The 27,138-nt window shown below is 37.7% G+C and overlaps 1 pseudogene; it reads right to left on the reverse strand.

Moving 5' to 3' along the window:
• Window positions 1-23,890: 23,890 nt before the first annotated feature.
• On the reverse strand, window positions 23,891-24,897 carry LOC117694660 (prohibitin 1 pseudogene; annotated as a pseudogene).
• Window positions 24,898-27,138: the final 2,241 nt, after the last annotated feature.

A 27,138-nucleotide genomic window follows, 5' to 3' on the forward strand; every position in this document is an offset into this window, starting at 1 on the left:
TATTAGTTGAAATCTGTATAATTAATATCAAGATGAAGATATAAATTCTTAAATGGCACCAATTTACTTTGATTACAAATTTTAAGGTTTTCATTAGCATGAGCTTCTTAGTGATATAAAAGTGAGATGAATATTGTTACTCTCATAGGCATTGTACCAGTATAACACATTTAGGAATACAAAGCTTAGACCCAGTCCTTCTATAACTTTTTTTTTTTTAACAGATTTGAGATAGTCGGCCTGTGAGTTAAGGGACTATAGCAAATTCATGGCTTGGAGTTTATTTTAAGGGTGTTCTCTATGTTTTATTTAGAAATAGCTGAGTGGAGTTAACAGGCAACAGTCCAGATTACCTTACATGGATAGTTGGTTTTCAAAACATCAGAAATCCTTAGAATTGACATGACAAACATTTCTGTATTAATGTTCATTTTGATTAGAGACCCGTCTGCTCTGGACAGCTTCCTATATTGAATTCTAAGAAGAAACTGAGCATCCTTGGAGTTACTCCAGTTGTGGTGAGACAGCCACTAGGCAAGAATTGCCACTTTCCTTCTACAGACAAATTACTGTCCAGAAAAGGACACACTTGCAGAATAGTCGACTGATTATATCTGCCTAGACAGAGTAATCAGCCCTTAATAATTCTGCAGCACTAAGGTCTGTCAGATGATCCAGGGCCAGAAGGCAAAAGAACAGATGCTCCAACGTTTTGAAGTAGAGTGAGTGTCCAGGTGTTCAGAGGTCTCTATAAATTGGCTAAGTTCTAGAAGCTATGCTTTGTGCTTCCCACAATTATAGTTAACTCAGTCATTCTGGATTTCTGACGGGGTTGAAAACTTATAACTATTTACCTTGAGAGAAAAGATTTGAGTGGATGGTCGTCAGCTGACATTCATCCTAAATCCAGGTTCAGAACTAAATGTTTTAGTTAGGATAGATGACAGAGGTGCTGGTTAGTAAACAAAAGGATGGACTGGGTATTAGGACTATCTTGTACCACACGGGTACAAATTGGCATAATTACTCTCTAATTGTATTTTGAGAGAAAAGTTTCATTTTAACAGGAAGGGTGATGTGTAGGAGGAGCTAACGTAGAAGGAGTACTGAAAGGAAGAAAAGGAGTAAGAAGAGGAGAAGAAGAAGGAGAGGAGAAGCCAGGTGATGAAAGAGAGAAAGAGGGGAGAGACAGGGAGGCAGATGTTCATGTATCTCCACCAGCCAAAAATAGTTTTTATATCTTGGTTGGGTAGTGGGTTATACCTCTGATTGAACAATACCAAACTTATAAAGCCTATGATTAACATTATTTTTAAAAAAATGTATAAATGCAAAAAGGAAAAGGGGGCATGGGATAGGGGTTTTCTAAGGGGGGTGGGGGGGATGGGGAAAGGGGATGGCATCTGAAGTTTAAATAAAATATCTAATAAAAAAAGAAATCACAAAAAAAGATTTGTGGTTCCAGAAAGTTTTAATTGTAGCCCACACATTAATATTTTTATTTGTTTTCCACAAATATATCTGAGGGAGGGTCCAATACAAAAGCACAGGCAATTATCAGTCTTCTTGGTTTCCCATCAGACATAAGTGATAATATCCTATTGTTGAAGACAATATATCCTTGATTGTAAGTGGCAGAGATATCAGGCTGGAACCTGTGATGCTAAAGTCATGTTAATGGCTAAGTTTCTGTTTAAAAGTTTAAACTTTTCTTGCTTAAGAGAACTACAATGCAAAATCAAACTTTGAAATGTGAAGGAATGTTAAAGGCTATTTTTTTTACCAGTGTTTCTGCTTCTGTAATGAAAAGGGGACACCCTGATTGTATAAGAACAAATTATAAATTTGTGTTCTTGGCCTTTATAAGTCCCCAATAAAAAGAACTGCTCCACATCTGGCGCTCCACACCTGGCACAGAACAGAAAGTTCTGAGTAAGGAAAAGTGGTTCCTGAAATAAGAAAAGGAGGATAAAACAAGGGAAATAGGACATAAAATGGAGAAGTAAAAATGATAAAGAGTAAATAGAATGTCCTACATACATGCAAATATTTGTCAAAGAAAAATGTTTAATCAATGATGAAATCATTAAAAAAAGAAATAAACCTGATTTTCAACTGTATGAATATCTGCCAAAGAAAAATTATATAATTAACGTGATTGTTAAAGGTGAAAGACTGAATCATTTCCCTGAAGGTAAGGAAAAATTAGTGACTCTGTTCACCCTAATAGTATTATGCCAGAAAAATAAGGCTAAAAATAAAAGCTGCATGAATAGTGAAAAGGAAGACATAAAAGTCTTTTCTGATACCATGGTACTCTACAAATAAAATAGTAACCAAGGAGTAGAAATACTTCTCAAGGTAATAAGTGAGTTTAACAAGGCAATAAGGGTATGTGAAATGAAATTAATCACATTTCTTTTACTATTAGAGAACATTCAGAAACCTAAATTAATACATAATATTTATATTTCTTCAAGAATGAAGCCTTCAGACAAAAGTATAACCATTTGCAGACTCACTGCAGCTACAACTGTTGAAATACAAATGAAGGAGAAAAAACAAATGGGAGGTAGAGGGTTGAGGGACATGAGAGGAAGAGAGGAGGGGAAGGGGAAAAAGGGGGCAGGAGGAGACAGGGAGACGTACAGAGGTGTGTAGCAAGGGGGATGGAGAACTAGGGAGAGCCACCAGGAAGTCCCAGATGCCAGGAAAGCAAGAGGCTTCCAGGACCCAACATGAAGACATTAGCTGAAATACCCAACAATGAGTAGAGAACCTGTAGAGACCATACCAAGAAGTTAGGCATGGCCTCTGACTGAGGGATGGGGCCATCTACCTGTCTCAAAAATTTTACCCTAAAATTGCTCCTGTTTAAAGGAAGTACAGGGACAAAGAGTAGAACAGACACTGAAGGAAAGGCCATCCAGAGACTGCCCCACCTGGGGATCTATCCCAAATGCAGACACCAAACCCAGACACTATTGGTGATGCCGAGATGTACTTGCTTACAGGAGTCTGATATTGCTGTCTTCTGAGAGGCTTTGCCAGAGTCTGACCAATAGAGATGGGGATGATTGCAGCCAATCATCAGAATGAGCAGGGGGACCCCAATGAAGGAGTGAGGGGAAGGACTGAAGAAGGTGAAGAGGCTTGCCACCCCACAGAAAGAACAACAATATCAACCAACCAGACCTCCCTGAATTCTCAGGCACTAAACAACCTCACAAAGAGTACACATGGAGGAACCCATGGCTCTAGGTACAATGTAGCAGAGCATGGCTTTATCTGGCCTCAATGGGAGGGGAGGCCCTTTGTCCTGTGAAGGCTCAATGCCCCAGTGTAGGGAAATGGTAAGGTGGTGAGACAGGAATGGCTGGATAGGTGAGAGAGCACCCTCATAGAAGCATGGGAGAGGGGGAATGGTATAGAGGGTTTGTGGAGGGGAAACTGGGAAAGGGGATAACACTTGAAATATAAATAAAATAACCAACTAAAAAAATAAACATTTAGAGATAGCACAATAGATTCCATGATAATGCTTTAAAAGAATCATTTCTTACCAATTTTTTTGTCTACAGTCAACACAATTTTTATGAGAAAAGTTTAATTTATGCAAATACAAACAAGTTTTTCCTTCAATTTATGTGAAAACTCAAATAAGATGGAATAGCTAATACAATTTTGTAAAACAAAATAAAGTGTTAAATACATTTAAACTAATATTAAGACTTATGTAGCTATGGTGATGAAAACAATATTATATTGGCATATGAAATAACAAAAAGATCTGTGGAGCAGAAGAGAAAATGCTCAGATGCATATAATATGTTTTCCTGATTTTCCACAAATAACTATGCACATATATCTACTATAAATGTTTTATGCTATATGCTATGTCATGCATCATGTTTCATACCATATGTTATATAACACGTATCTTAGTAAAGGTTTCTATTTCTGTACAAACTTCATGACTAAGAAGCAAGTTGGGAAGAAAAGGTTTATTCAGCTTACAATTCCATATTGTTGTTCATCACCAAAGAAAGTCAGGACTGGAACTCAAGCAGTTCAGAAAGCAGGAGCCGATTCAGAGGCCATGGAGGGATGTTACTTACTGGCTTGCCTCCCCTGGGTTGCTCAGCTTGCTTTCTTATAGAACCCCAAGACTACCAGCCCAGTAATGGCACCACCCACAATGGGCCCTCCCACCTTGAACACTAATTGAGAAATTGCCTTACAGCTGGATCTCATGGAGGCATTTCCTCAAATGAAGTTCCTTCCTCCAGCTTGTGTCAGGTTGTCACATAAAACCAGCCAGTACAACGTGTGTTATTATATATATATATATATATATATATATATATATATATAGTATATCATATAATATATATATAATATATAATATGTATATCATATATCATATATTATATATATAATATATATACCATATATATCATATGTCATACGTTATATACCACATGTTATACACCACAGGATATATATATATATATATATATATATATATATATATATATATATCACAGGTTGTAAATCACATGTTATATATAATATTCTATGTATCATGTAGTATATTAGTTCCCAATTATAACTATTCAATTTGATCATGGTGGCAGCAGTGTGTGTACCTCACTACCATCCCCAATGGTTCTGGGTTCCCTAATGAAAGACACATTACACATAGCCTTTATATTTTTATATGCCTAAAACCACTCAGTGGCTGGATCACTTCCTAACCTCCAAGCTCCTGATCCACCTTCTGATATTCCCAAGTTATTACTTACTAAAACCTATATTCCTTTCTGGTTGCTCCTCATCCAGACATGCTGCTCTCTCGGCTGCATTCCCCTGTACCTACATGGCAGCTATCTCTCTGTCTTCTGCAGCTCCAGGTGTGGTGTCTCTCCTCCTTCCCAGTCATAGTGGTCATAGTGTCTCCTCTTCCTTCCTCTCTGGTCCCTTGCCTTGTAATGCTAAAAGTCCTGCAGCTGACTTCCTGATGAGCCATCAGCAGTCAGCAACTTTATTTATCAATAATAACCAACTGGGGGCAGGGATCCCTCAGTTATTTATCTGTGGACATGTGAATTCTTATGCAATTTTGAGGACCAGACTAACACAATACAAAGAGCATTAAACCAAATCTACAACAATGTTTCACATATCATATATTATATGTAAGTATATAATATATATAAGCCTCAGTGGATACTTTATTTTCTGTAGAATTAAAAACAAAAACATATTTTTAGATAGAAATGTGACTGCCATTGATAGTTAGTACTCACTGGAAGCTAAGCACCTTAACAATAAACTGAAAACTGGTCTAACTTTTTTGTTATAAACAATACAAAGCAAAAAGAAGAAACCTAATTTAACAATGTTTGTTTTAGCTTGGTGCTGTGTGCCAAGCCTATAATAATAATAATAACAATAATAATAACAATAATAATAATAATAATAATAATAATAATAATAATAATAATATAATTAAGGCACAAAGCGAGATCACCACAAGTTTGAGTGCACAAGTATGCACACATAGATAACCTATTAAAAAGGAAAGTTGGGGGAATAACTTTTGTAATTGATTGTGTTGGGCAGAACATATGCTTATCTTCTGTACAAGCTAAGAAACCCAGACTGCCCTCCTTTCCCCAATCCCACCTGTACAGAGAAAACTCCCCCACCCACTTGGAAAAAAAATCTCTGAGATAATATGTCCTCAAACCTTGTCTCAAAATTTCCAGCATCCCTCCAAAAAGTGTCCACTCAGAGGCTCAGTTTTTGAACATGTGTGGACATAATCCCAGCTCCTAGCTGTCTTGTCAAAACTCCTGACTTTCACTTGTGAGACTGATAAACCAACCAGAAAACTGCCTCCTAATAAATTTGATTTTATATTCTTCTTAATCTCTTCTAGTCTAGCCTATACCTGCCTCACTGAGGGAGAGCAAAGGCCTATCAGATAGCTTAATTGTAGCATCAACCAATTGCAAAATGGAAAACCCTCTATCATAGGCTGGCAATTGTTCAGAACACATTCAAATAAGGAAATTTCTTGCTGTAAAAAACTCTTCTGCATTATTTTAAAAGACTCAACACCCATGTTGCGGTGTGAAGTGGAACATTTTCTGAACCGGAAATTCTTCTGGCACTGTGTACTGTCTTATATATTTATTTATGTATTTATTTACTTATGTATGTATTTATTTATTTTTACTTACTTATTTACATTTTATTGTACAATTTTATTCTCCTCTCTATACTGGGAGGCATTCATAGAAAGATTATGATGACCAGGGCTATTTGACAAATAAAACATAACTGAATTTTTCTCTCTAATACTATTGTTTTTATATTCCTTAAATAATATTGGTATCTCAGTCGTTTTTCTAATGAAATCTTTCTAGAGTATTTACATTGTGACTAAAAGATTAACAGCATATGTGTTTGGAATCCTTATTAATGAATTAACTATTAACATGTTATTAACCCATTAATATAATGTTTCTTTATATTATCACAAGGATCCTGTAACTGAACTCTTTGCTACGTTGTGAATTTCTTTTTCTTCTACCCTTCTCCAAACCTTTTCTTCTACCCTTTCAACCCCTTAACACTATGTTGGAGAGACAAATGGATAGAGAGGAAAGGGGGCAATAATATTGTTAGACTCCTTCCTACTAATTACTGGTATTGAGTTCTTTGTGGCAAATTTGATCTTAGACATCATGGTGCATAATTTCTTCTTCTTGTCTCTTCACACTTAACAACTTGGCAACTAGAACAAACTGTGACCAAACTCCACCCACTAAACCAGCCCCATCTACTGCAACTGTAGCATTTATGCACCTTTTGAAAAGTATCCAGAATCCCAAAGATCACACAGCTGCAGAAAGTAGGAAAACCACATTACTGCTAGAACATGAGCCAATTCATAGTCAGCTGTTGTAGACAATCTGAGGAAGTCACATAGCCCACTACTGGGATTAAAACAGAAACATTGCTATATCTGTGTTTTTAAAGAAACAAAAATTCTCACTACAGGATCATATATATATATATATATATATATATATATATATATATATATATATATATATATGTTCTAGGCAGATAAAAGTAGATGTAAGCAAAAATTCTGTAATCTGGGCTTATTGGGCAAAAACATGTGTCACCAAGGCAGATGACCTAAATTAAATCACTAGTACTAGCAAGGAGAAAATGTTAATTCCACCTGGTGAAAATAAGACCACAACTAGATTTTTAGCCAAATTTAAAGCAAGATTTATTAATTGCTGGCCAGATTTGTATACAGGACTCCCAGGGAATGGCCATGAATTATGTTAGCCCAGAGCACATAAAGATAAACCCCACAGAGCAACATATTTCTTGCCCATGTCAAATTGGGAATAACCACACATTCTGATGTACTTCTACCTATGTCCCTCTCACCTACATGTGATCAATCACATCCTGGGCAGTGGAGGCAGCCAAACTTGTTTAGAGAAGTGAAAACATGTGGCTTATATGAGCAGTCCCCAGCATTCCAGGAAGTTACCTATCTTTGGTCAAATAAAGCTTACTTGGGCAAGAGAAGTTTATAGGTTAAAGCCACTTTTGTGTTATAAAATCTCTTAAGCATATTAATTAAAACTTAAAACATAACTTTAGCCCTCAGAAAAACAAATTCACAAGTTGATTTGGACCTCCACATGAGTCTCTCCCCTTCACATACTCTCTCTCTCTCTCTCTCTCTCTCTCTCTCTCTCTCTCTCTCTCTCTCTCTGTGTGTGTGTGTGTGTGTGTGTGTCACACACACACAAACACACAGACAAACTAAGTAAATAAAATTGTCAATAATTATGTACCATTCCTTCACTGTAAGAATTAAAGTTTACTTGAATAAATACACAATGCACATATAAAATAACAATAGCTATATGATAAAGGTAAAATGTGTAGGAAAAAAATATTAAAAATTCCAGCCCAGGGTTCTACCTCACCTTTGGTTATTGAGTTCCTGAATAAAACATAAAACATAAAACACACACACACACACACACAGAGCCTTATAGTTTTACACTAAGCCTTAGGCAGCACAATAGATGGGCAGCTGCCTAACCTCCATGTTGTTAGAACATGCTTTCCTATCAATAACCCTGAGTTATCATTTACTACTTAAGATATTCTATGTGGCCAGCCCACATGACCATGTTTTTATGGCTCAGCTATCTCATGGTGGCTTCTCCTCCTCCTCTCCTATATGATGTTCTTCCTCATGGTCACCAGTTGGGGAAAGCTAAACCCCATCTGTATCTCTTCTGCCCAGTTATTGGGTGTTTGCATCTTTATTCACCAATCACAAAAACTTGGGGTTGGGTCATAGGGGCTATGCACACACTATGTACACACTTAGTATTACAATAGACAGTAAAAGACAAAATGTCAACAAAAATGAGTGTAAGATCAGAAAAATAGATGTCTAAAATAATTCATAAAATGGGAAGTTATACTGTATAAACTGACAACATGACCAATCCTTGGCATGGTTATGCAGAAAGATTTTATTGAAGATATGGGAGAGTGAACAGCCAGAAACATCTGGAAGAGTCCAGAGCAGAGAGTGAAAGTAGTATGCTCAATATGGCCAGCACACTGAACCTGGCCAGGAGTAGAGCAAGAGAAGAGTAGAGAGAAAGAGGCAAACTTAAAAACGATATATGAGAGATGAAAACAAAGAGTGTGGGTAAAAGGAGTAGCTGTGAGGAGGGAAGCCTGTGAGCTGGAAAAATTTAGGGGAGTGGTGTCAGAAAAGCTTGTATACTAGCATAGAGATTGAAATGTGTGCCAGGTACTTGTGATATTGAGGGAACTTGGAGGCCAGCCTGCATGAACTGTAGTATGCTGATAAATACCATAGATAGTCATTTATCTCTTCTGCCAATAGTAAGTGACATGACTCCTTTTGATAGAGGGGAACTGGCTCCACAAGTTCCTGAGGAATGCTGGCTTTTGTCAAATCACTAAGATTTGGGCAAGTGAAGTTTTCTTTAGAAATAACAGCCTTAAAATCAGAACAAACATCAACTACATGGAGAAAATGTGCCAACAGTAGATAATCCAAATTTTACAAAAGCTGTATAGCAAGCCAATATAGAAAGCAATGAATAATGTGAGAATGAGAAATAGTTGGATGTACCATATGAAACAAAGTCACATATGAGAGTTTCAATCTGCCAAATCATTTTCGGAAAACAGCTGAAATTTTTGTGAATTTGCCTGTATATTTATAAATGAGCCTGATTTTCAATTATATTTACTCTTCTAGGTTCATATTAACATATATACATCTTTAACCAAAGTTTTTATCACTGTATACTATTTCTGATTTTCTAATGAAATTGGGTTTTCTGTTTTATTTATGACTATGACAAACAAGTTATTAACTTTATAAAGTGTCTGTATAGATATGTGTTGCTTTGAGACAGTATATCTTATGGTGCAGTGGGGGCAGGGGCAGGGGGGTGCATTAGCAGGCCTATGTTGAGGAATCATCCCCCACCCCAACCATTCATAACATTATATGACTATATGATGGGTCTAGTATAAAATGAAGTTTATTTGGGAAGGGGGGAATTAGAAGAGAGTAGAGGCAGAGAATGAGAAGGAAACACATAGAGAGGAGACTGTCCAGGAACATAGTGGGGAGGAGGAAGGATACAGAGACCAAAAGGCAAGAAAGAGGGGTGGGTGTCAGTGTCAGAGAGAGCAGAGAGGCCAAACAGACTTTTCTGTAGCAAGCCAGGCTCCTACCTGGCTGTAATAGGTAACTTTTGGGCAGATCCTAGAAGGAATGCTAAAATAGTAACACCAAGGCTTGGGATTCTTTTAGAGTATTCTAAGCCTGGAGTGAGGCATTTAGATTCTTAGGCAGGATGTTGGAATAGAGATAGAGAAATGGAAATGTGGCCAACAATACCCTTTATGATGTAAACTTTCTTCTTCAAGTGAGAAATCCAAGCTACTGAATGTTGGCTTGAGATTTACATACAATATTATTAATAGAATCAGATTATATGACAGAGAGGGGCTGCTACAGGTATTGTAGTTTTATCCACAATCTGGTCTGAAGTCTAAATTTACATTCTTTTTCCCTATTTTTTATTGGATTTTTTTTTTCAGTTGATGAAGTCTTTATTGATAGCAGGTCACAGGGATCCTGTCAGTGCCTCAGATAAAGGGTTTACTGAACAAGAATCACCAGGAATACAGTTGAACTCACATTGTTACCTCTTTCACTAGGTAAACTTAAACAGATTACTTGACCTTGGGGACTTTGTTCTTTTTTGTTTTTTGGTTTTTGGTTTTTTTTTTTTATTTTATTTTTTTATTTTATATTTTATTTACATTTAAGATGCCATCCCCTTTCCACATTTCCCCTCCCTAGAACACCCCTGTCCCATGCCCCCCCTTTCCTTTTTGCTTTTATACAATTTGTTAAAAATGTTAATTAAAGGATTTATAAGTTTGGTAATGCTCAATCAGAAGCGTAACCCAATACCCAACCTAGATATAAAAACTATCTTTGACTGGTGGAGACATGTAAACATCTGCCTCCATGCCCCCTCTCTCTTTCTCTCTCTCATCACCTAGCTTCTCCTCTTCTTCATCTTCTCTACTTGTTCCATCTCTTCCTCTCAGTACTCCTCCTACCTTAGCTCCTCCTACATATCACTCTTCCTGTTAAAGTAAAACTTTTCTCTCAAAATACAATTAGAGCATACTTATTCCTAATTGTACCAGTGAGGTACAAGATAGTCCTAATACACAGTCCATCATTCTGTTGACTAACCAGAACCTCTGTCATCTCTTCTAACTAAAACATTTACTTTTGATCCTGGCTTTTTGGCTTTAGAATGAATGTCAGCTGAAAACTATCTACTCAGATCTTTTCTCTCAAAGTAAATAGCCAGGATTGGTTATGAGACTATAGGTCTTCAACCCCATCAGAAATCCAGAATGACTGAGTTAATTGAAGTTATGGGAAGCACTAAGCATAGCTTCTAAAACTTAGCCAATTTATAGAGACCGCTGAACACCTGAAAAGCCCCTATACTACCAAACGTTGGAGCATCAAATCTTCAGCCTTCTGGCCCAGAATCATCTGACAGACCTTAGTGATGCAGGATTATTAAGGGCTGATTACTCTGCTGCATGTGTGTCCTTTTCTGGACAGTAACTTGTCTGTAGATGGAGAGAGGTGATTCTTGCCTAGTGACTGTCACCGCACAACTGGAGTATCTCCAAGGATGCTCAATTTCTTCTTAGAATCCACAACAGGAAGCTGTCAGGAGCAGACAGGTCTCTAATCAAAATGAACATTAATATATAAATATTTGTAGCGTCAGTTCTATGGACTTCTGATGTTTTGAAAACCAACTATCCATGTAAGGTAATCTGGACTGTTGTCTGTTCACTCCTCTCAGCTATTTCTAAATAAAATATGGAAAACACCCTAACAATAAACTCAAAACCATGAATTTGCTATAGTCCCTTAACTCATAGGTTAACCGTCCCAAATCAGTTTAAAAAGTTAAAAAAGGGCTGGGTCTAGGCCTTGTATTCCTAAATGTGTTATACTGTGTTATACAGGCACAATGCCCATAAGAGTATCAATATTCATCTCATTTTTATATTAATAAGAGGCTCATACCAATGAAAACCTTAAATTTGAAATCAAAGTAAATTTTGTACCATTTAAGAAATTATTACTTCATCTTGATAATAATTAATACAGATTTCTACCAATAGGTTATGGCTATGCAATAAGTCCTAGCTAATCCCCCCTTTTCCAACAAAACCACTACTTTTCCCTAGAAAGACAGACCATTATTAACCACATTAGTCCCCAAGCTCAGGGAATAGGGGTGCTGACACTTCTTCAAGCTGATTAAGGGCATTGAGATTTTAGAAGAGGGGTGGGGGGAAGAGTAAGTTGACAAGCCTCTGATGCTGTGTCTTCACTGAATCCAGATGGAATTCCAGGACATTGGAGGTTTGGGCAGGTCTGCTCAGTATGCTTGATGAGTAGATACACCAAGGCTGTGTATTCTGCAATATACAATTCTCAGAACAAGTTTTAGTATCAAGAAAAAAAAAATTCCCACCCCCAGGGGGCTGACATTTTTTTTAAGATGTTGGTTCTGACTTTTTTTTTTTTTTTTTTTTTTTGGCTTGTTAAAATTGGTTGTAGTATTTACGTTTCAGATTTTATCCCCTTACCCTACTTCCTCCCACCACCCAGAAACCTCCTATCCCATCCCCCTCTTCATGCTTCTATGAGGCAGTGATCTCACCTACCCCCCTCACTATCCCCTCCCTGCCCTCACATCCCCCCCCACTGTGTGTTCATTTTTTTTATGGGACCAAGAAACTCCTCTCCCACCTATGTCCGACAAGGCCATCCTCCCCTACATGTACCTCTGGAGTCTTGGGTCCCTCCCTATGTGTTCCCAGGCTGGTGGTTTAGACCCTGGGGGGCTCTGGTTGTTTGGTATTGTTGCTTTCCACCTGGGGTCACTAACCCTTTCTGCTCCTTCAGTCCTCTCACTAAGTTCTCCATTGGGAAACCCCTGATCATATCAGTGGTTAACTGTGAGCATTGTCCTCTGAGTGTGTTAGTCTTTGGCAGACCTCTATTAGACAGCTATATCATGTTCCTCATATTATGCACTTCCAGCCATCCACAACAGTTTTTAGCTTAGGTGGTTGTACATGGGGTGAATACCCAGGTGGAATGGTCTCCTGATGGCCCCTCCTTCAGTTTCTGTTCCATGTTTTGTTTCCCTATTTGCTCCCTTGAGCATTTTTGTTTCTCGTTCTAAGTAGAACTGAGGCATCCCCTCTTGGTCTTCCTGCTTCATGAGCTTCATGTGGTCTTTGGGTTGAGTCTTCACTAATCCAAGCTTTTGGGCTAACATCCGTGGAGATATGTTTGTGTAACTATCTTCTTTTGGGGTTTTTGGAAGATTACTTTCTTGCTTTTTCTAGGTTGTAGTTTCCCTCCTTGTGTTGGAGTTTTCCACCAATTATTCTTTGAAGTGCTGGATTTGTGTTGAGATACTGTGTAAATTTGGATTTGTCATGGAATATTTTGGTTTCTCCATCAATAATGATTGAGGGTTTTGCTGGGTATAGTAGTCTGGGCTGGCATTTCTGTTCTTTTAGGGTCTGTATGATATCGGTCCAGGATCTTCTGGCTTTTATGGTCTCTGGTGAGAAGTCTGGTGTAATTCTTATAGGTCTGCCTTTATATGTTACTTTGCCTTTTTCCCTTACTGCTTTTAGTATTTTTTCTTTGTTTTGTACATTTGATGTTTTGACTATTATATGGCGGGAAGTATTTCTTTTCTGGTCTAAACTATTTGGAGTTCTGTAGGCTTCTTGTATATTTATGGACATCTCTTTCTTTAGGTTAGGGAAGTTTTCCTCTATAATTTTGTTGAGGATATTTACTGGTCCTTTAAGTTGGGTGTCTTCCCCATCTATACCTATTGTCCTTAGGTTTGGCCTTCTCATTGTGTCATGGATTTCTTGTATATTTTGGGTTAGTAGCTTTTTGCATTTTGCATTTTCTTTGACAGTTGTGTCAATGTTTTCCATGGTATCTTCTGCACATGAGATTCTCTTTTCCATCTCTTGTATTCTGTTGGTGATATTTGTGTCTATGACTCCTGATCTTTTTTTTTTTTAGGTTTTTTATCTCCAGGGTATTGTCCCTTTGTGATTTCTTTATTGTTTCTACTTCCATTTTTAGATCCTGCATGGTTCTGTTTAATTTCTTTTCCCATTTGGTTGCATTTTCTTGCAATTCCTTAAGGGATTTTTGTGTTTCCTCTTTAAGGGTTTCTATCTGTCTACCAGTGCTCTCCTTAAGTTCTTTGAGAGTGTTATTTATGTCTTTCTTAAAGCCCTCTATCATCATCATGAGAAGTGATTTTAATTCTGAATCCTGCTTTTCTGGTGTGATGGGGTGTTCAGGGCTTGCTCTGATGGGGGAGCTGGGTTCTGATGATGCCATGTAACTTTGGTTTCTGTTGCTTACATTCTTGCTCTTGCCTTTTGCCATCTGGTTAACTCTAGTGCTGCCTGTACTTGCTGTCTCTGACTGAAGCCTGTGTTTCCAGTTATCTAGCTTGTGTCTGATCTTCTAGGGGTCCAGATGTCTCTGTGATCTTTTCCAGCTGCACTGATTACAGTGGTACCTCTAGGATGCCTCAGGATATGGTGCCTCCAAGGTAGTAGTCCAGCTAGGTGTCTGCTGTTCTGGGTGCAGTGTCTCCTCTAGAATATCTCAGGATATGTTGTCTGACGCTCTGAGTTCAGTTGTTCCTCTGTGGCTCTGGGTTGTGTGGACCTTCCAGTATGTCTCAGGTGGAATCCGGGGTCCACACAACAGCAGACCTGGCAGAGGTCTGATCCAGGTTTCAGATCTGAGAACTAGTTTCTAAGACACTGTCCAAGTTAGGGTGCTTGGGATCCCTGCTTCCTCTGGGTTCTTGGAGGTTGGGGACAGAGCTGCCACCCAAGATCTGCTCAGTGCTGTGGCCCAGACCGGAAGGAACCAGTGTTCTGGGATGGGAGTGACTTCCCGGTCCTTGTGGGTCCCAGTTACTCCCTGTTTTGGGCGGGCCCTGCTGTCTGCTTACCTAAGATACTGCCTGAGTTAGAACGCCTGGGATCCCTGCTTCCTCTGGTTTCTTGGAGGTTGGCAACAGAGCTGCCACCCAAGATCTGCTCAGTGCTCTGGCCCAGACCGAAAGGAACCAGTCGGATATTTTCTTTATTTATATTTCAAATGTTATTCTCTTTCCAGGTCTCCCCTCCAGAAACCCTTTATCCCATTTTTCCCTGCCCCTGGCCTCCCTATGAGGGTGCTCCCCTACCCACTCATTCACTCCCCTTCTTCTGCCCTGGCATTCCCTTACACGGGTACATCAAACCCCCACATGACTAAGGGTCTCTCCTCCCTGTGATGTCCAACAAGGCCATCCTCTGCCATGGGTCCCTTCATGTGTACTCTTTGGTGGTCCAGACCTCCAAGGGGTCTGGTTGGTAGACACTGTTGCTCCTCCCACAGGGCTGCAAACCCCCTTGCCTCCTTTTGTCCCTTCTCCAACTCCTCCATCTGGTACCTTGAGCTCAGTCCAACAGTTGGCTGCAAGAATCCACCTCTGTATTTGTCAAGGGGTAAGAGGTATGGGATAGGAAGCAGTGAGGACAGAGGAAGGAGAAGGAAGACTGGAGTGTAAAAAAATGATTAAAGAATAATAAAATTGTAAGTCAAAATAAGTAAGCCTTTGGTGTTTGAAATTTGGCTTGATAAAATCCGTTTCAATGGAGAACTAGTCAAAATGATTTTTAAGGCCACAGTAAATTAAAATTGAACTTCAAAGATTAAAACCAAAAGCACAAAATTTGTTGCAAAGTTCTTCCCCATTTTATAGCCCAAGTTTATCAGTTCTTAACTCTGAAAACAGAACATGTCAGATAATAACATCAGAACATTATCATATGTTCCTGGGCATATAGGCAAAAGATGTTCCACTATACCTACCACAAGTACACATTCTCCACTATGCTCTTAACAGCCTTATTCATAATAACCAGAAGCTGGAAACAATCCAGACATACCTCAACTGAAGAATAGATACAGAAAATGTGGTTTATTTAGATAATAGAATACTATTCAGGTATTCAAAACAAGAACATCATGAATTTTGCTGCAAATGGATGGAACTAGAAAATATTATCCTAAGTGAGGTAACCCAGACCCAAAAGGACATACATGGTATGTATGTACTGATAAGCGGATATTAGCCAAAAGGTTCAGAATACTCATGATACAAGTCACAGACAGTAGGAAGCTTAATAAAAAGAAAGGCCCAAGTATGGATACTTCAGTCCTGCTTAGAAGGGGAACAAAATACTAATGGGAAGCAGACGATGGAAAAGCCTGGGTGGGAAAGGGAAGAGGGAGGGGGAAAACGGTTAGGATCGGGTATAGGGGAAGACAGGAGAGAAGCCCAGAGGGCAAGGAGAATGAACAGAAATATGCAGCAGTGGGGAGTGGGATCTGGGGCACTTCTAGATTGTCCAAGAGACCTGGTATGTGAGAGGCTTCAAGGACTCAATGGCGTTGAACTTAGTTGAAATGCCCAATAGTAGAGAGATTGAACCTGAAGAGACGACCTCCAGTACATAGACATAGCCCCCATTTGAGACATGAGACTAACCAAACATCTTCAAAAATTCTTGACCCAGAACTATTTCTGTCTAAAGGAAATGCAGGGACAAAAATGGAGCAGAGACTGAAAAAAAGGCCATCCAGATCCTACCTGGGATCCACCCCATGAGCAGGTACCAAACCCTGACACTATTACTAATGCCATACAGTGCTTTCATACTGAAGCCTAGCCTGGCTGTCCTCTGAGAGGCTCTACCAGCAGCTTAGGGAGACAAATGCAGATACCTCAGGTCAACTATTAGATTGAGGCCAGAGACCAATAAGAAGAGGTAGGGGAAGGATTAAAGGAGCTGAAGGGATGGCAACCCCATAGGAAGAACAACACTATTGACAGTGTCAACTAATCTGGATCCATCAGAGCTCCCAGAGACTAAGCCACCAGCCAAAGAGCATACATGGGCTGGTCCACTGCCCATAGCATTTAATATAGCAGAAGACTGCCTTGTCTGGCCTCAGTGGGAGAGGATGTGGCTAATAATGTACAGACTTGATGACCCAGGGAAGGGGATGCTGGTTGAGCTGAAGTGAGGTGGGAGCATGGGTGGAAGAGCACACTCTCAGAAGCAAGGTGTGTGTGGGGGGGGAATGGGGTAAACAACTCAGAAAGAGGAGACAAAGAAGAAGAGCAACATTTGGAATGTAATAAAATGATTTAATTTTAATTTTATAAAAAAGATAGCCAGTATGCTATATTATTTAAATCATTCATCCTATTCAACAACTTGTATTTTTCTTTTGTAAGTTTACTAAATGCTCTATTCACTGTGTACCTCAACATTCACACTGTTTCAGGTTGTTTCTACGTCCTAATAGATACTGCATAATTTTCATAGTTACTAAGGGGTGCCTCCACAGCACTGTCATCATAAAGTATCTTTTAAGAAACTTCCTTGAATATAAACCATAAAGAAACATAAGGTTAATAGTTCTTAATCTATTATAATCTCTGGTGAAATATATTTCTCTTAAATTTTAGTTACAAATTAAATTCAAAAGGCATTTCTTTCTTTCAATTTTTTACTTTCACTGAAAATATTTTTCACACAATACATTCTGAGTATAGTTTTTCCTCCTTCTATTCCTCCCAGTTCCTCCCCTTGTCCCTTCCCATCCAGATCCAATGCCTTTTCTGTCTCTTATTAGAAAACAAATAGGCATCTAAGGGATGATAATAAAATAAAACAAAATATAAAAAGATAAAACAAAAATAAATAAATATGAGTAGTACAAAACAAAGCAAGCAAACAAAAAACAAATTCAGAGGGAAAATACCCCAAGTAAAGGCATAAGAAACAGATATATACACAGGGACACATTTACTCACATAGTTAGTAATCCCATGAAGAAAAAGCTAAAAGCCATAATACATATATTATGTATGCATTATATAAACTTGTAAGGTAAAAATAATGAAATACAATAAAAATTCAAGTTTAATTATTAATTTAAACCAAGCCTCAACACAACATTATGAGACAAGAAACTTCCATAGATGCCATTGATTTCATTCTCTGAAGACTATCTACTCCTAAGCCTGTGCCCTACCCTTATGAATAGCTTGTTCCCTCAGTGAGGCTTCCTTGGAGAAAACTAATTTTTCTTTTTCATTTGCAAGTGGTTATCAGTTGGAGACTTCTGGGTTAGAGAAGGGGCTATGTTTACACTTTTTTCAGGCTTAGGATCCCATCTGGTAAAGACCTCTGCAGGCCTTATACATACTGCCTCAGTCTCTGTGAGTTTATGTTTGTCAGTCATGCTGTGTTTGTTTGGTGTCCTCCATCCCCTCTGACTCTTTCATTCCCCTGATTTTCCTGAACCCCAAAGAAAGGGGTAAGAGTATAACAGAATGTTGTTAGGAGTCACTATATTGTTACGTTCCTTTGTTAGAACAGAAATATTTGATTTCCCCTAGGTTCTTTGCCTACTTAATCTCAGAGTTTTGGTCTTCCAAGCAGTGTTGATAATGAGTTCCATCCCAGAGAAAAAAATCTTAAATCAAATCACAAATTGGTTAGTTGCTCCCACAAACTTTGTACAACTATTTTTAGTTTATCATGTATCCAAGATATCACTGTTGATTGAAGGGTTTGTAGCTGGATTCCTGTTTACATTTCTCCTTTGGTCACATTCATAGCAACTCTGATACCAAGAACACAGGCCAGTAGAGGTAAAGGTTCTAGATAGGCACTAGCTTGACTTCTCCATATTCAGTGTGCCATGTAGCTGCTATTTTCAATAATAGGACCTTGCTGTCACTTTGTGGAGAGCAATCTGTATCGTGGCAACGGCCTGAGTTGTTTAAGAGTTCTCATGGGATTCCTTTGGCCTAGAACTCCATTAGATGGTCTTTGATAGTGTGGCATATTTCCTGCATATTTTATGGCTGGAATTATTTTAGGTTTAACATTTCTATGACCAAGATAAACATTTCTTCTATCATGCCTTCAATGCCTGAGATTCTGTCTTCCATTTCTTGTATTCTTTTAGTAACAATTGTTTTTATTTCTATTTTTGCCTAAGTTTGGGTTTTCTTTATTGATTCTACTTTCACTTTCAGGTCTTGATCTTTTACACATTTCCTTTCACTTCTTGTTTATGTTGTCATAGATTTTTATAATACATTTATTAATTTCTTCTTTAAAGACCTCTATCATATTTATAAAGGCTATTTAAGGTCTCTGTCTTGTGCTTCAGGTATGTAGCATTTCTCAAGGCCTATCTTAGCAATGTTTCTGGGATGTAATGTGGACATATTTTCCTGGCAGTTATTATGTTTTTACTTTAGCATCGAGACCTCCAAATAGTGACACTCATGAAGAGAAGCATATTAAAACCACCACACAACCCCATATAAAATTAACCCAACATAGAATTGATGAGATGGCTCAGTGGGTGAAAGTGTCTGTTTCATAAGCCTGGAAAACTAAGTTCAATCTCTAGAAATTATATAAAGAAGGAAAGAAAGCATTAAATCCACATAGTAATCTCTGATCCCCATATAGTTTCCTAGTCATGTGTGTCCACATGATAAATGAATATAAACATACATGCATTCATACATATAATAAGAAGACAATAAATTAACCACACATGGGTTAACAATAATTTATTGTGTATTTCATAATTTATAAAAAGAAAGATATTTGAAGGTTATAGCACAATAAAGTAGAAATATTGGATACAAATAATATTTAAATTATATTTATTAAGCATTATATATATATTAAAATACCATACCCTACCTCATAAATGTACATAGTAGTTTATCTTCAAAAATAATTGAAGATGCATGAAAAGCCTAAATGTAAGAGCTTAAATGCATGCTCTAAAATGGAAGAAAATTTTGTGACAATAGATATAAAACTAAATGCTCAAATAATAATAAAAAATAGATGAATGTTCCCTTACAAAATTGGAAAATATGTCATAGGACACTGTCAAGCATGCAAAAAAGATGGGGCTGGCGATAAAAGTCAGTGGTAGAATCTTTGCCCAGTAAACAGGAGGCCTTGACTTTGATGCTTAGCAGTATAGAGAGTGGGAGAGAAAATGCAAGGCACCACTATAAAAGAAAATATATTTGATTGATCACTCATGAACAAATTAACATGTGAAAAACCTACAATGCTCACAAGGTTCAAAGGCAATTGAGCTCAATTTGAAATTAGGCTAATTTGAATAGACTGTTTTCTTACAAAGATCCATCAATAGATTGGATTATAAAATTCCTTCAAAGGTGCATACAATTAAGGCTAGTATCTCACTGTGACACTAATAGAACTTTGTGGAACCTGGAGAAGATAAGATACAGCAGGAAGGACTTGGATTATTGTAGATACAACCATGCAGTTGACAGTGAGACCATAAATGTTGCTACTCTGCTCTTTTTTTTTGGCTATCTTCCCATGGAACATTGGTACACAAACACACACACACACACACACACACACACACTTCATGAAGCCCTGCTTCAGCAAATCAGTACTAATGGTGCTAATCAAGTGTACACTGGAACCATGAAAATTCTAAACCAAAACTAACCATTTCCTCTCTTTAACTATATCAGGTATTATATTATAATGATGGAATGATGACTAGCTCAGTATTTAAATTGGAAATAAATGCAAAGAACGTGAAATCAATCAGTGAGACAATGCCCATGTTTAAAAAGTATTGAGAAAAATGTGGAGAAAGTGAAATCTTTGGATAGTCTCTGTAAAATACACTGTCTTTTCTCATGTATTTATACATAATTGCTATATGATATTAGTCTACATGTGTAATATATATATATATATATATATATATATATATATATGTCTAGCAATGTATGTGAAAACATTGAAACAAGAGAAGACAATAAAGCATTCTTCCTTTACTGTTGTTACATCTTTTTGTTTTGTTTTGTGTGTATAACACACACCTGTTTGATGGTCAGAAGACAATCTATGACATCAAAGGATAACCTGAAAGAATTAAGTGTCTCTGCCATAGGAGTACTAGGAATTGAACTCAAATTGTCAGGTTTATATAAAGAGGCACTTTTATTTGCTTGGTCACCTCCCAGTCCCTATATTACCTATATCTATACTTCGTATCATGGAAGCATTTGTCACCACATCCAAAAGGGAGAAATAAACCAAACTTTCACTTACTGATGATGAATATATAAATTCCAATATATAAAGTGGAATATAATTTGAACTACATTGAAATTTTGGTACATAATAAATTATGGATCAATCATTAGGTGTTATGGGCATCTGAAATAGTGCCTGTTGGTTCATGTTTTGAGTGCTTTTTCCCTAGCTGTTGATGTTATTGTAGGATGCAACAGAGTTTAAGACATGAAGCCAGAGCCTTTGGAAGTTAGAACTTATGCCCCAATTCTGACCTCACTCTTTGATTTCTGGCTGTCTGGAATGAGCTATCTGAGCCAGATGCCCACACAGCCATGATCTCTACCATGCCTACTGTGCCATGATGAAATGAAACTAAGGAAAATTATGAACCAAGAAAAACCTTTCCTCCATTAGGTTGTTTCTCAAGTATTACAGTCACAGTGATGAAAAACTAACTATTGTGTTAAGTGAAATAAGCAGACAGAAAAGGCCAAATATATAAAAGTGCAAATAATTTAGCAGAAGTCTGAAGATCAACTCAAAATGAGAAATAAAAAAAATTGTTTAAGGGGTAACAGTTTTTATTTCTGAATAGTGAGAAATACAGGAAGATGAATGTTATTAATGTTTGCTCTTCAATATGCATGTGGGCAAAAATCAGAGAACTATACAAGTACAAAAGGTTAATATATATATATATATATATATATATATATATATATATATATATATATGTATATGTATATACCCTGGTGCTATAGTTACAGGCAGTTATGTGTTGTTTGCCCTGATTGTTTGGCACCAAAGTAACTTTCTGTTTAAGGTCAGTATTACCTCTTAAACATGAAGCCACCTCTCAATACTTTATATGTGCACATCAACACAGTGAAACTAATGTAATATTTGTAAATTTCAACTGTAAATGTCATCCTTGCCTCTATTTTATATCAGTGTTAAATTTAATATTTGACATTTGCATACTGGATTTTCTTAACTTTTTTATTTTCTACATTTCTTAGTGTAATGTTTTCCATTATTAATTTTATTTCTCAGTCAACTAGAAATATGTAATGTGTTTGTCAGTACCAACTTTACTGATTCATTTTTTATGATAGTAGGATAATTTTTAACATGATAAACATAATATAAAATGAGAAATAGAGTATTATTCTTTAAAAGTTAGTTTTTAGTATTAATATCATTCTTATTTATTTGATGGAAGTGCATTATTTGCATATGTGTACATATAAACAATATAAAACAAATTTACTGATTTTAAAATGTAAGTGATATACACATCAAAATGGATGCATATATTTATTATAGATACAGCATAGAAACACACACATATATGCACATGCACACACATGAAAGAAGTTGTAAATTTCTAGGATACAGAGAACAACTGATTGTAATGATATTTCTACCCAAAGGTACCCAAATGATATTGCTACAGGTCAAAGCATAGCAAACACAGGCCAGAGCTTGGTAAACATGGTACTTGCAAAGTTTTGCCCTCTCCATTGTTAAACAATTAGATTATATTCCTAAAGCTAGTCACCAAGGTCTATTACCTTATTTGGCCACTTTGTTATACCTGACTCAATTATGATGATGATCATCAAGGTTCAATTATCAAGGTCCAGCAATGAAAATTCACTATTTTGATTGCACTAATCAAAATACTCAATCAGAACTTACTTATTCGTCCTAGCTCATTTTAAAATAGACCTCCTCCTTTCCCTCTTAAAATTAACACTTACAAAGCTATTTGCTGTTGCTTCTGCCTGATTCAGATTATTCATTCAACCCCCTTGTCTCTTTGCCTTACTTAATAAAGGATCTCTTTGTGTCCAGTATGTGTTTAGAAATTGGAGTTTGGGTATAGTCCGTGCCTAATCCACAGTCCAAAAGAAGGCACCCCACAGTACATAGGTCCATTAACTACATGAAGCTCATTTTCATTTGTGACCAATTATAAGGTTAAGATGTAGAAGCTTTTTTGCTACACCAAACATATCTATATTTTTGTGTTAAAATGAAATAGATTTATAGATTTTATAATGCTATGGCTATGAGGCAAATTAGACACTGGATACCAACAAATAACAAATACCCTCAATGTATAAAATCATTCAGAACACATAAACATAACTACAAGAAAAAATCAAGAAAATTAGATTCTATTACAGACAGAAGTTTGTGTCAATGATTTCATGTATGTATGTATGTATGTGTATGTATATATGTGTATATGTATACATACATGTTCATAAATATGTTGCATGTATGTGTGTGTATGCATTCATGCTTATGACTGTGGTTTTGACTATCAGAGGTCAATGTTTGTAATTTTTCTTAATTTCAACATATTTTTATTATGTTTTTATGTGTATTTATTTACTTAGAGAGAGCAATATACAAAGGAGAGAGCTGAATAGATGGATGGATAGACAGACAGACAGACAGACAGATAGATAGATAGATAGATAGATAGATAGATAGATAGATAGATAGATAGATTATGTGTATGTAATTGTTATTACACATTTGTGGAGATGAGGACAATTTGTAACAGTCAGTTTTTCCCTTCTGCCATGTGAGTTCCAAAGATAAAACTTAGGACTTTAGTCTTTGTGGCAAGTAAGAATACTTGCTAATCAATGTTATCATCCACTTCCATTATTTTATTTTTAAGCAGGATCTTTCACTGTACCTAGGGATCACTGATCTGGATATTCTGAATAAACATGCTCCAGTGATCCTTCTGTCTCTGTGTCACTAGTATGCGGATGGCTAATATGTACTACAATATCCATCATTTATTTACATGAGTGCTATAGATTAAACTTAGGCCTTCAAATTTGTATGCCAAGCATTTTACCAACAGAATCATTGCTCCAGCTTCAGAAATTTTATGAATTTTTCTTTTTTTGTGATTTTTACTTTTATTTCCTTCACTTTAAGCCAATCGTTAAATTTCACAGTGATTTCTGGGGTGGGGCAGAAGGAAGGCATCATTCAGAATGACGGAGGCCAGGCTCAGTTGGCCTCACTGTGGAAGCTGGAGGAGCACGGACTGGCCCGCTGGTAGGTAGGTGATGTTCTGAGAGCGATGTTCCGAGAGCGGGAGTGCTGGTATGCAATGTCCTCAGCAGCTTCCAGCTTCAGCAGCTCAAGGAGGCCATCACCGGCGGTGGCCAGCGAGTTGGCGATCAGCTCGGCTGCCTTGGAGTCACCCTCAGCAGAGATGACGGCTGCCTTCTTCTGCTGCTCAGCCTTTTCCACCACAAATCTGGCTCTCTCTGCTTCCTGCTGAGCCACCTGTTTGGCTTCTACTGCCTCTGTGAACTCCTCCCAGAATGTCAGATGTGTCAAGGACACGTCATCAAAGATGAGCCCAAATGTTGCTGCTCGCTCTGTGAGGTCATCGCTCCCCTGTCTGGAGACCAGCTCTCGCTGGGTAATCAATTCTCCAGGATCGAAGCGAGCCACCACCTACTTGAGGAACTCTGTGGTGATAGACGGCAGCACCTGCTCATCATAGTCCTCTCCAATGCTGGTGTAGATACGAGGGAGCTGTCTGGTCACTGGCCGGAACAGGATGCGCAGTGTGATGTTGACATTCTGCAAGTCTTTGCTACCAGTGATGACCGGTACATTCCGTGGTCGAGAGCGGCAGTCAAAGATGATTGGTTTCTGTACCCAAGGGATGAGAAAGTGAGTCCCTTCCCCTACCACAATGTCCTGTACGCCACGGAATCGGTCAAAGATGACAGCTCTGTGGCCAGCATCCACATTATATAAAGCAGAGTTGACCACGCCTCCTGCAACTGCTAACGCCAGGCCGAACTTTCCGAAGGACTCAAACACTTTGGCAGCCATGACTCCTTCTGTTGCTTCCACTCACACCTGCTTTCACTCTGACCTCCACATGAATTCCCCAGCATGATTTTTTTCTTTACTTGTTATGAAATCTATATATGTAGATCATAAATATTTCATGGCTGTAGTAATCAAATAAAATAGGGAAAATGGAAATATTTTAAGTTAATACCTAAAAATTCAAATATCTCGTTGAAATTTAACATTTTCAGAAATGAAACTATATTTTATTTTTATTGGATATTTTCTTTATTTACATTTCAAATATTATCCACTTTCCCTGTCTCCCTTGCCCCCAGAACCTCCCTACTGTAGCCCCCCCATCCCTGCTTCTATGAGGCTGTTACCCCACCACCACCCACCCACTCCAGCCTCCCCACCCTCCAAATCCCCTACACTGGGGCATTGAGCCTTCACAGGACCAAGGGCCTCTCCTCTCATTGATGCACAACAAGGCCATCCTCTGCTACATATACAGCTGGAGCCATGGGTCACTTCATGTATACTCCTTGGTTGGTGGTTTAGTCCCTGGTAGCTGTGGGGGTTCTGGTTGGTTGATATTGTTCTTCCTATGGGGTTGTAAACCTCTTCGGCTCCTTCAGTCCTAACTCCTCCATTGGGGACCCCATTGGACACCCTGTGTTCAGTCCAATGGTTGGCCGTGAGCATTCACCTCGGTACTTGTTAGACTCTGGCATAGCCTCTCTTGATATAGCCATATCAGGATGCTGTCATCAAGAACTTCCTGGCATCAGCAATAATGTCTGGGTTTAGTGTCTGTATATGGGGTGGATCCCCAGGTGGGGCAGTCTCTGTATGGCTTTTCCTTTAGTCTCTGCTTCACACTTTGTCTCCATATTTGCTCCCATGAGTATTTTGTTACTCCTAAGAAGTACTGAAGCACCGACATTTTGGTCTTCCTTCTTCTTGGGTTTCATATGGTCTGTGAATTGTACCTTGGGTATTCCCATCTTTTGAGCTATTATCCACTAATCAGTAAGTGAATACCATCTATGTTCTTTTGTGATTGGGTTACCTCACTCAAGAGGATATTTTCTAGTTCCATCCATTTACCTAAGAATTTCACTTTTTTAATATACACTTTGCTATACTTAACCTCCTCCACCCTTTGGCACATTCATTTCCCATTTCTTCCCACTAAGATATCTACCTAAAAGAGTCTATATTCTACCACAGACACACTTGCAAATCCATGTTCACTGGTGCTCTATTGAAAATAGTGATGTTAACTTTTTTGAGTAGTCAGATGTTCTATCACTATGCGAGTTGCTTCTTGGACTAACAGTTTTCTTTACTAATTCCTTCTATGCTTAAGCCATCCCTTAATGGCATCAATATTTCCCTTCTTTTAAAAACAACACTTTTTTCTGGATTTTTTTTTTGAGACAGTTTCTCTGTGTAGCCCTGGCTGTCCTGGAACTCACTCTGTAGACCAGGCTAGCCTCGAACTCAGAAATCTGCCTGCCTCTGCCTCCCAAGTGCTGGGATTAAAGGCATGTGCCACCACTGTCCTGCAATACTTCCCCTCTTTACTTCCATTTTACCAACAATCCACTATCTCCTTTCCTTGAGGTACCCCATCATGTCTTTTTCTAGTTCTTTGCCTCCCACAAGTACTCTACAAAATTTAACTTATACAATTAAGTGATTAAAATCTAGGAATCTCCTATGAGAAAGAACATTTGTCTTTCTGAGCCTGAGTTTTCACTCAGTATATATATATATATATTTTAAAGTTCATTGATTTGCTTACACATTTTTGGTTTCATTCTTTACAGATGAATAAAATTACATTGTGCATATACACCACATTTTCAGCTGCTAGACAAAGTTTATATACAAGCTAATTTCAATAGAGCCTCAATGAACATGGATTTGTAAATATGTCTGCGGTAAAATATAGATGTTTTTGGGTAGACACCCTAGTGGGTAATGGAGTCACATACTAGTTCTGTTTCTAGATGTTTATGTAATCTCTCAACTGTTTTCCAAAATGTCTGACCTGATTTACTCTCCCATCAATAGTACACAAGTTTCCAGTTTTCCCCAAAGACTGTACCAAAATTAACTGTCATTTATATTCTCGGTGGTAGCCACTTGGACATGAAAGAGCTGAAATATGAGAACAGGTTTTATCTGTAGGTCTCTGACATCTAAAGATGTTAAACACATTTTTGTTGTTAATTTAAAATTTTAGTACTTTTTTATTGTTTCTTAGAAGTTTTTACTGTTTGGTTACTTTGATAATTTTTTACTTGATTAACTGATTTTCATGGT

This window comes from Arvicanthis niloticus, chromosome X (assembly GCF_011762505.2).
Source record: "Arvicanthis niloticus isolate mArvNil1 chromosome X, mArvNil1.pat.X, whole genome shotgun sequence".
Taxonomy (NCBI): domain Eukaryota; kingdom Metazoa; phylum Chordata; class Mammalia; order Rodentia; family Muridae; genus Arvicanthis; species Arvicanthis niloticus.